The sequence below is a fragment of the Chiloscyllium punctatum genome, chromosome 34 (assembly GCF_047496795.1).
Source record: "Chiloscyllium punctatum isolate Juve2018m chromosome 34, sChiPun1.3, whole genome shotgun sequence".
NCBI classification, from domain to species: Eukaryota; Metazoa; Chordata; class Chondrichthyes; order Orectolobiformes; family Hemiscylliidae; genus Chiloscyllium; species Chiloscyllium punctatum.
Genome location: NC_092772.1, coordinates 53,903,792 through 53,912,411, shown reverse-complemented (window position 1 = coordinate 53,912,411; position 8,620 = coordinate 53,903,792).

Below are 8,620 nucleotides of genomic sequence, written 5' to 3'. Positions count from 1 at the left end.
ACCCCCCTCCAGCCCCTACACCCCCTCCCTATCTCTGTTACCCCCTCCAGCCCCTACACCCCCTCCCTATCTCTGTAACCTCCTCCAGCCCCTACACCCCCTCCCTATCTCTGTAACCCCCTCCAGCCCCTACAACCCCTCCCTATCTCTGAAACCCCCTCCAGCCCCGACACCCCCTCCCTATCTCTGTAACCCCCTCCAGCCCCTACACCCCCTCCCTATCTCTGTAACCTCCTCCAGCCCCTACACCCCCTCCCTATCTCTGTAACCCCCTCCAGCCCCTACAACCCCTCCCTATCTCTGTAACCCCCTCCAGCCCCTACACTCCCTCCCTATCTCTGTAACCCCCCTCCAGCCCCTACAACCCCTCCCTGTCTCTGTAACCCCCTCCAGCCCCTACACCCCCTCCCTATCTCTGTAAAGCCCCTCCAGCCCCTACACCCCCTCCCTATCTCTGTCACCCCCTCCAGCCCCTAAACCCCCTCCCTATCTCTGTCACCCCCTCCAGCCCCTACATTCCCTCCCTATCTCTGTAACCCCCTCCAGCCCCTCTACCCCCTCCCTATCTCTGTAACCCCCTCCAGCCCCTACACTCCCTCCCTATCTCTGTAACCCCCCTCCAGCCCCTACAACCCCTCCCTGTCTCTGTAACCCCCTCCAGCCCCTACACCCCCTCCCTATCTCTGTAACCCCCTCCAGCCCCTCTATCCCCTCCCTATCTCTGTAACCCCCTCCAGCCCCTACACTCCCTCCCTATCTCTGTAACCCCCCTCCAGCCCCTACAACCCCTCCCTGTCTCTGTAACCCCCTCCAGCCCCTACACCCCCTCCCTATCTCTGTAACCCCCCTCCAGCCCCTACATCCTCCCTGTCTCTGTAACCCCCTCCAGCACCTACACCCCCTCCCTATCTCTGTAACCCTCTCCAGCCCCTACACCCCCTCCCTATCTCTGTAACCCCCTCCATCCTCTACACACACCCCCCTCTGTAACCCCTCCAGCCCCTACACCCCCTCCCTATCTCTGTAACCCCCCTCCAGCCCCTACACCCCCTCCCTATCTCTGTAACCCCCTCCAGCCCCTACACTCCCTCCCTATCTCTGTAACCCCCCTCCAGCCACTACACCCCCTCCCTATCTCTGTAACTCCCCTCCAGCCCCTACACCCCCTCCCTATCTCTGTAACCCCCTCCAGCCCCTACACCCCCTCCCTATCTCTGTAACCCCCTCCAGCCCCTACACCCCCTCCCTATCTCTGTAACCCCCTCCAGCCCCGACACCCCCTCCCTATCTCTGTAACCCCCTCCAGCCCCTACACCCCCTCCCTATCTCTGTAACCCCCTCCAGCCGCTACACCCCCTTCCCTGTCTCTGTAACCCCCTCCAGCCCCTACACCCCCTCCCTATCTCTGTAACCCCCTCCAGCCCCTACACCCCCTCCATATCTCTGTAACCCCCTCCAGCCCCTACACCACCTCCCTATCTCTGTAACCTCCTCCAGCCCCTATACCCCCTCCCTATCTCTGTAACCCCCTCCAGCCCCTACACCCCCTCCCTATCTCTGTAACCCCCTCCAGCCCCTACACTCCTCCCTATCTCTGTAATCCCCTCCAGCCCCTACACCCCCTCCCTATCTCTGTAACACCCTCCAGCCCCTACAAACGCCCCACCTCTGTAACCCCTCCAGTCCCTACGCCCCCTCCCTATCTCAGTAACCCCCTCCATCCCTTACACCCCCTCCCTATCTCTGTAACCCCCTCCAGCCCCTACACCCCCTCCCTATCTCTGTAACACCCTCCAGCCCCTACACCCCCTCCCTATCTCTGTAACACCCTCCAGCCCCTACACCCCCTCCCTATCTCTGTAACACCCTCCAGCCCCTACACCCCCTCCCTATCTCTGTAACACCCTCCAGCCCCTACACTCCCTCCCTATCTCTGTAACACCCTCTAGCCCCTACACACTCCCCTCTCTGTAACCCCCTCCAGCCCCTCCACCCCCTCCCTATCTCTGTAACCCCCTCCCGCCCCTACACCCCGTCCCTATCTCTGTAACCCCCTCCAGCCCCTAAACCCCCTCCCTATCTCTGTAACCCCTCCATCCCTTACACTCCCTCCCTATCTCTGTAACACCCTCCAGCCCCTACACCCCCTCCCTATCTCTGTAACCCCCACCAGCCCCTACACCCCCTCCCTATCTCTGTAACCCCCTCCATCCCCTACACCCCCTCCCTATCTCTGTAACCCCCTCCATCCCCTACACCCCCTCCCTATCTCTGTAACACCCTCTAGCCCCTACACACTCCCCTCTCTGTAACCCCCTCCAGCCCCTACACCCCCTCCCTATCTCTGTAACCCCCTCCCGCCCCTACTCCCCGTCCCTATCTCTGTAACCCCTCCATCCCCTACACCCCCTCCCTATCTCTGTAACCCCCTCCAGCCCCTACACACCCCCCCCTCTCTGTAACCCCTCCAGCCCCTACACCCCCTCCCTATCTCTGTAACCCCTCCAGCCCCTACACCCCCTCCCTATCTCTGTAAAGCCCCTCCAGCCCCTACACCCCCTCCCTATCTCTGTAACCCCCACCAGCCCCTACACCCCCTCCCTATCTCTGTAACCCCCTCCATCCCCTACACCCCCTCCCTATCTCTGTAACCCCCTCCATCCCCTACACCCCCTCCCTATCTCTGTAACACCCTCTAGCCCCTACACACTCCCCTCTCTGTAACCCCCTCCAGCCCCTACACCCCCTCCCTATCTCTGTAACCCCCTCCCGCCCCTACACCCCCTCCCTATCTCTGTAACCCCCTCCAGCCCCTACACTCCCTCCCTATCTCTGTAACCCCCTCCAGCCCCTACTCCCCGTCCCTATCTCTGTAACCCCTCCATCCCCTACACCCCCTCCCTATCTCTGTAACCCCCTCCAGCCCCTACACACCCCCCCTCTATGTAACCCCTCCAGCCCCTACACCCCCTCCCTATCTCTGTAACTCCCTCCAGCCCCTACACCCCCGCCCTATCTCTGTAACACCCTCCAGCCCCTACACACTCCCCTCTCTGTAACCCCATCCAGCCCCTACACCCCCTCCCTATCTCTGTAACCCCTCCAGCCCCTACACCCCCTCCCTATCTCTGTAACCCCCCTCCAGCCCCTACACCCCCTCCCTATCTCTGTAAACCCCCTCCAGTCCCTACACCCCCTCCCTATCTCTGTAACCCCCTCCAGCCCCTACACCCCCTCCCTATCTCTGTAACCCCCCTCCAGCCCCTACACCCCCTCCCTATCTCTGTAACCCCCTCCAGCCCCTACACCCCCTCCCTATCTCTGTAACCCCCCTCCAGCCCCTACACCCCCTCCCTATCTCTGTAACCCCCCTCCAGCCCCTACACCCCCTCCCTATCTCCTTCACTGCCCTCAGTGCTGACTCTCAATTAATCCCGGATTCCCATCGCTCTGCAATTGGTGGCTCTGCCTTCAGCTGCCTCCTGGTCCTGAGCTCAGGATGATTCCTCGTATCCCCCCAAATCCTCTTGCCTTCCCACCCCCAACTCTCATGGATGCTCTTCCTCTGTCTCCTCCTTTGAAACACTCATTCGAACTGACCTCTCTACCTGAGGCCTTGATCACCTGATCTAACATCTTGTCATGTGACTTGAGTTCAAATTATGCTTGGGTCATTGCCACTGAGACGTTTTTGGGATATTGTTGTAACATTAAAGGTGCTTTATGAATTCAGGGTATTGTTACTGTCATCTTTGAACAGTTTGATGTGGTCAAGTCCGTGCTGACGTCAATGAAAGCTCTGATGTTAGTGTGAGGCCTAGTTTTGGAAAGCTCAGTCAAGATGGCCAAGCCCTCACCTCTTCCAAGATGGCTGACTCTTGACCTCTTTCCAAAATGACTGACCCCTCACCTCCTTCAAAAATGGCCGACCCTTCACCTTCTTCCAACATGGCTGACCCCTCATCTCAGTCCAACATGGCCAACCCCTCATTTCAGACCAAAATGGCTGACACCTCAACTGAGTCCAAAATGGCTGGCACCTCATCTCAGTCCAAAATGGCTGACCCCTCATCTCAGTCCAAGATGGCTGACCCCTCATCCTGAGACTGCGGTCCACCAATGGCCTCTAAGCTCTGTTTCTGCGCTGTGTGACTCTGCAGCAGAGCGAGGGCAGGATGAAACTCTCCTTTCACCATCTTTCACCATCGATTTTACTCAGATCACCCTGAACACTCCCCAACACCAGAAAGTGCAGTCTACTTCAAACCTCTCAGCCCTGGATACCCATCTCGGAGTTCGAAAGAATGCTCCTCTGACAAAGATATCGTTTTTGGGAATCACTGACGAAAAGTAAACACCCACTATTTTCGTCAGACCTCAGCACGAGGTTCAACACAGAGTAAAGCTTCCTCTACACTGTCCCTCATCAAACACTCCCAGGACAGGGTCAGCACGAGGTTCAACACAGAGTAAAGCTCCCTCTACACTGAACCCCCCATCAAACACTCACAGGACAGGGAGAGCACAGGGTTAGATACAGAGTAAAGCTCTCTCTACACTGTCCCCAATCAAACACTCCCAGGACAGGGAGAGCACAGGGTTAGATACAGAGTAAAGCTCTCTCTACACTGTCCCTCATCAAACACTCCCAGGACAGGGACAGCACGGGGTTAGATATAGAGTAAAGCTCCCTCTACACTGTCCCCCATCAAACACTCCCAGGACAGGGACAGCACGGGGTTAGATACAGAGTAAAGCTCTCTCTACACTATCCCCCATCAAACACTCCCAGGGCAGTGACAGCACAGGGTAAGATACAGAGTAAAGCTCCCTCTACACTGTCCCCCATCAAACACTCCCAGGACAGGGACAGCATAGGGTTAGATACAGAGTAAAGCTCCCTCTACACTGTCCCCCATCAAATACTCCCAGGACAGGGACAGCACAGGGTCAGATACAGAGTAAAGCTCCCTCTACACTGTCCCCCCATCAAACACACCCAGGACAGGGACAGCACAGGGTTAGATACAGAGTAAAGCTCCCTCTACACTGTCCCCCATCAAACACTCCCAGCACAGGGACAGCACTGGGTTAGATACAGAGTAAAGCTCCCTCTACACTGTCCCCCATCAAACACTCCCAGGGACAGGGACAGCACGGGGTTGGATACAGAGTAAAGCTCCCTCTACACTGTCCCCCATCAAACACTCCCAGGACAGGGACAGCACGGGGTTAGATACAGAGTAAAGCTCTCTCTACACTGTCCCCCATCAAACACTCCCAGGACAGGGACAGCACAGGGTCAGATACAGAGTAAAGCTCCGTCTACACTGTCCCCCCATCAAACACTCCCAGGACAGGGACAGCACAGGGTTAGATACAGAGTAAAGCTCTCTCTACACTGTCCCCCATCAAACACTCCCAGGACAGGGACAGCACAGGGTTAGATACAGAGTAAAGCTCCTTCTACACTGTCCCCCATCAAACACTCCCAGGGACAGGGACAGCACAGGGTCAGATACAGAGTAAAGCTCTCTCTACACTGTCCCCCATCAAACACTCCCAGGACAGGGACAGCACGGGGTTAGATACAGAGTAAAGCTCCTTCTACACTGTCCCCCATCAAACACTCCCAGGACAGGGACAGCACAGGGTTAGATACAGAGTAAAGCTCCCTCTACAGTGTCCCCCATCAAACACTCCCAGGGACAGGGACAGCACAGGGTCAGATACAGAGTAAAGCTCTCTCTACACTGTCCCCAATCAAACACTCCCAGGACAGGGACAGCACGGGGTTAGATACAGAGTAAAGCTCCCTCTACACTGTCCCCCATCAAACACTCCAAGGACAGGGACAGCACAGGGTCAGATACAGAGTAAAGCTCCCTCTACAGTGTCCCCCATCAAACACTCCCAGGACAGGGACAGCATAGGGTTAGATACAGAGTAAAGCTCTCTCTACACTGTCCCCCCATCAAACACTCCCAGGAAAGAGACAGCACGGGGTTAGATACAGAGTAAAGCTCCCTCTACACTGTCCCCCATCAAACACTCCCAGGAAAGAGACAGCACGGGGTTAGATACAGAGTAAAGCTCGCTCTACACTGTCCCCCATCAAACACTCCCAGGAAAGAGACAGCACGGGGTTAGATACACAGTAAAGCTTCCTCTACACTGTCCCCCATCAAACACTCCCAGGACAGGGACAGCACGGGGTTAGATACAGAGTAAAGCTCCCTCTACACTGTCCCCCATCAAACAGTCCCAGGACAGGGACAGCACGGGGTTAGATACAGAGTAAAGCTTCCTCTACACTGTCCCACATCAAACACTCCCAGGAAAGAGACAGCACAGCATTTTAATTCAAGTATGGACTGTCGTGCCTCCAGTGGTTGGGAGGTGTAATCTCAGCGTGTCATGTTTACATGGGAAGTGACTGTAAAAGAATGTCGCCCACTGGCTCAGTGGTTAGCTCTGTAGCGTCACGCTGCCAGGGACCCCGGTTTGATTCCAGCCTCAGGTGACTGTCTGTGTGGAGTTTGCACATTCTCCCCATGTCTGTGTGGGGTGTCCAGGGATGTGGAGGTTAGGGTGGATTGGCCATGGGAAATTGTCCCATAGTGCCCAGGGATGTGTAGGTTAGGGTGGATAGGCCATGGGAAATTGTCCCATAGTGCCCAGGGATGTGCGGGTTAGGGTGGATTGGCCATGGGAAATTATCCCATAGTGCCCAGGGATGTGTAGGTTAGGGTGGATTGGCCATGCTAAATTGCCCCATAGTGCCCAGGGATGTGCAGGTTAGGGTGGATTGGCCATGCTAAATTGTCCCATAGTGTCCTGTGATGTGTATGTTAGGGTGGATTGGCCATGCTAAATTGCCCCATAGTGCCCAGGGATGTGTGGGTTAGGGCGGATTGGCCATGCTAAATTGTCCCATAGTGTCCAGGGATGTGCAGGTTAGGGCGGATTGGCCATGCTAAATTGTCCCATAGTGCCCAGGGATGTGTAGGTTCGGGTGGATTGGCCATGGTAAATTGTCCCATAGTGCCCAGGGATGTGCAGGTTATGGCGATTGGCCATGGGAAATTGTCCCATAGTGCCCAGGGATGTGTAGGTCAGGGTGGATTGGCCAGGCTAAATTGTCCCATAGTGCCCAGGGATGTGTAGGTTAGGGTGGATTGGCCATGCTAAATTGTCCCATAGTGCCCAGGGATGTGTAGGTTAGGGTGGATTGGCCATGGGAAATTGTCCCATAGTGCCCAGGGATGTGCGGGTTAGGGTGGATTGGCCATGGGAAATTGTCCCATAGTGCCCAGGGATGTGCGGGTTAGGGTGGATTGGCCATGGGAAATTGTCCCATAGTGCCCAGGGATGTGTAGGTTAGGGTGGATTGGCCATGCTAAATTGCCCCATAGTGCCCAGGGATGTGCAGGTTAGGGTGGATTGGCCATGCTAAATTGTCCCATAGTGTCCTGTGATGTGTAGGTTAGGGTGGATTGGCCATGCTAAATTGCCCCATAGTGCCCAGGGATGTGTGAGTTAGGGCGGATTGGCCATGCTAAATTGTCCCATAGTGTCCAGGGATGTGCAGGTTAGGGCGGATTGGCCATGCTAAATTGTCCCATAGTGCCCAGGGATGTGTAGGTTCGGGTGGATTGGTCATGGTAAATTGTCCCATAGTGCCCAGGGATGTGCAGGTTAGGGCGATTGGCCATGGGAAATTGTCCCATAGTGCCCAGGGATGTGTAGGTTAGGGTGGATTGGCCAGGCTAAATTGTCCCATAGTGCCCAGGGATGTGTAGGTTAGGGTGGATTGGCCATGCTAAATTGTCCCATAGTGCCCAGGGATGTGTAGGTTAGGGTGGATTGGCCATGCTAAATTGTCCCATAGTGCCCAGGGATGTGTAGGTTAGGGTGGATTGGCCATGCTAAATTGTCCCATAGTGCCCAGGGATGTGCAGGTTAGGGTGGATTGGCCATGGGAAATTGTCCCATAGTGCCCAGGGATGTGCAGGTTAGGGTGGATTGGCCATGGGAAATTGTCCCATAGTGCCCAGGGATGTGCAGGTTAGGGTGGATTGGCCATGGGAAATTGTCCCATAGTGCCCAGGGATGTGTAGGTTAGGGTGGATTGGCCATGGGAAATTGTCCCATAGTGTCCTGGGATGTGCAGGTTAGGGTGGATTGGCCATGCTAAATTGTCCCATAGTGCCCAGGGATGTGTAGGTTAGGGTGGATTGGCCATGCTAAATTGTCCCATAGTGCCCAGGGATGTGTAGGTTAGGGTGGATTGGCCATGCTAAATTGTCCCATAGTGCCCAGGGATGTGTAGGTTAGGGTGGATTGGCCATGCTAAATTGTCCCATAGTGCCCAGGGATGTGCAGGTTAGGGTGGATTGGCCATGGGAAATTGTCCCATAGTGCCCAGGGATGTGTAGGTTAGGGTGGATTGGCCATGGGAAATTGTCTCATAGTGCCCAGGGATGTCCAGGTAAGGATGGACTGGCCATGGAAATTGTCCCATAGTGCCCAGGGATGTGCAGGTTAGGGTGGATTGGCCATGGGAAATTGTCCCATAGTGCCCAGGGATGTGCAGGTTAGGGTGGATTGGCCATGGGAA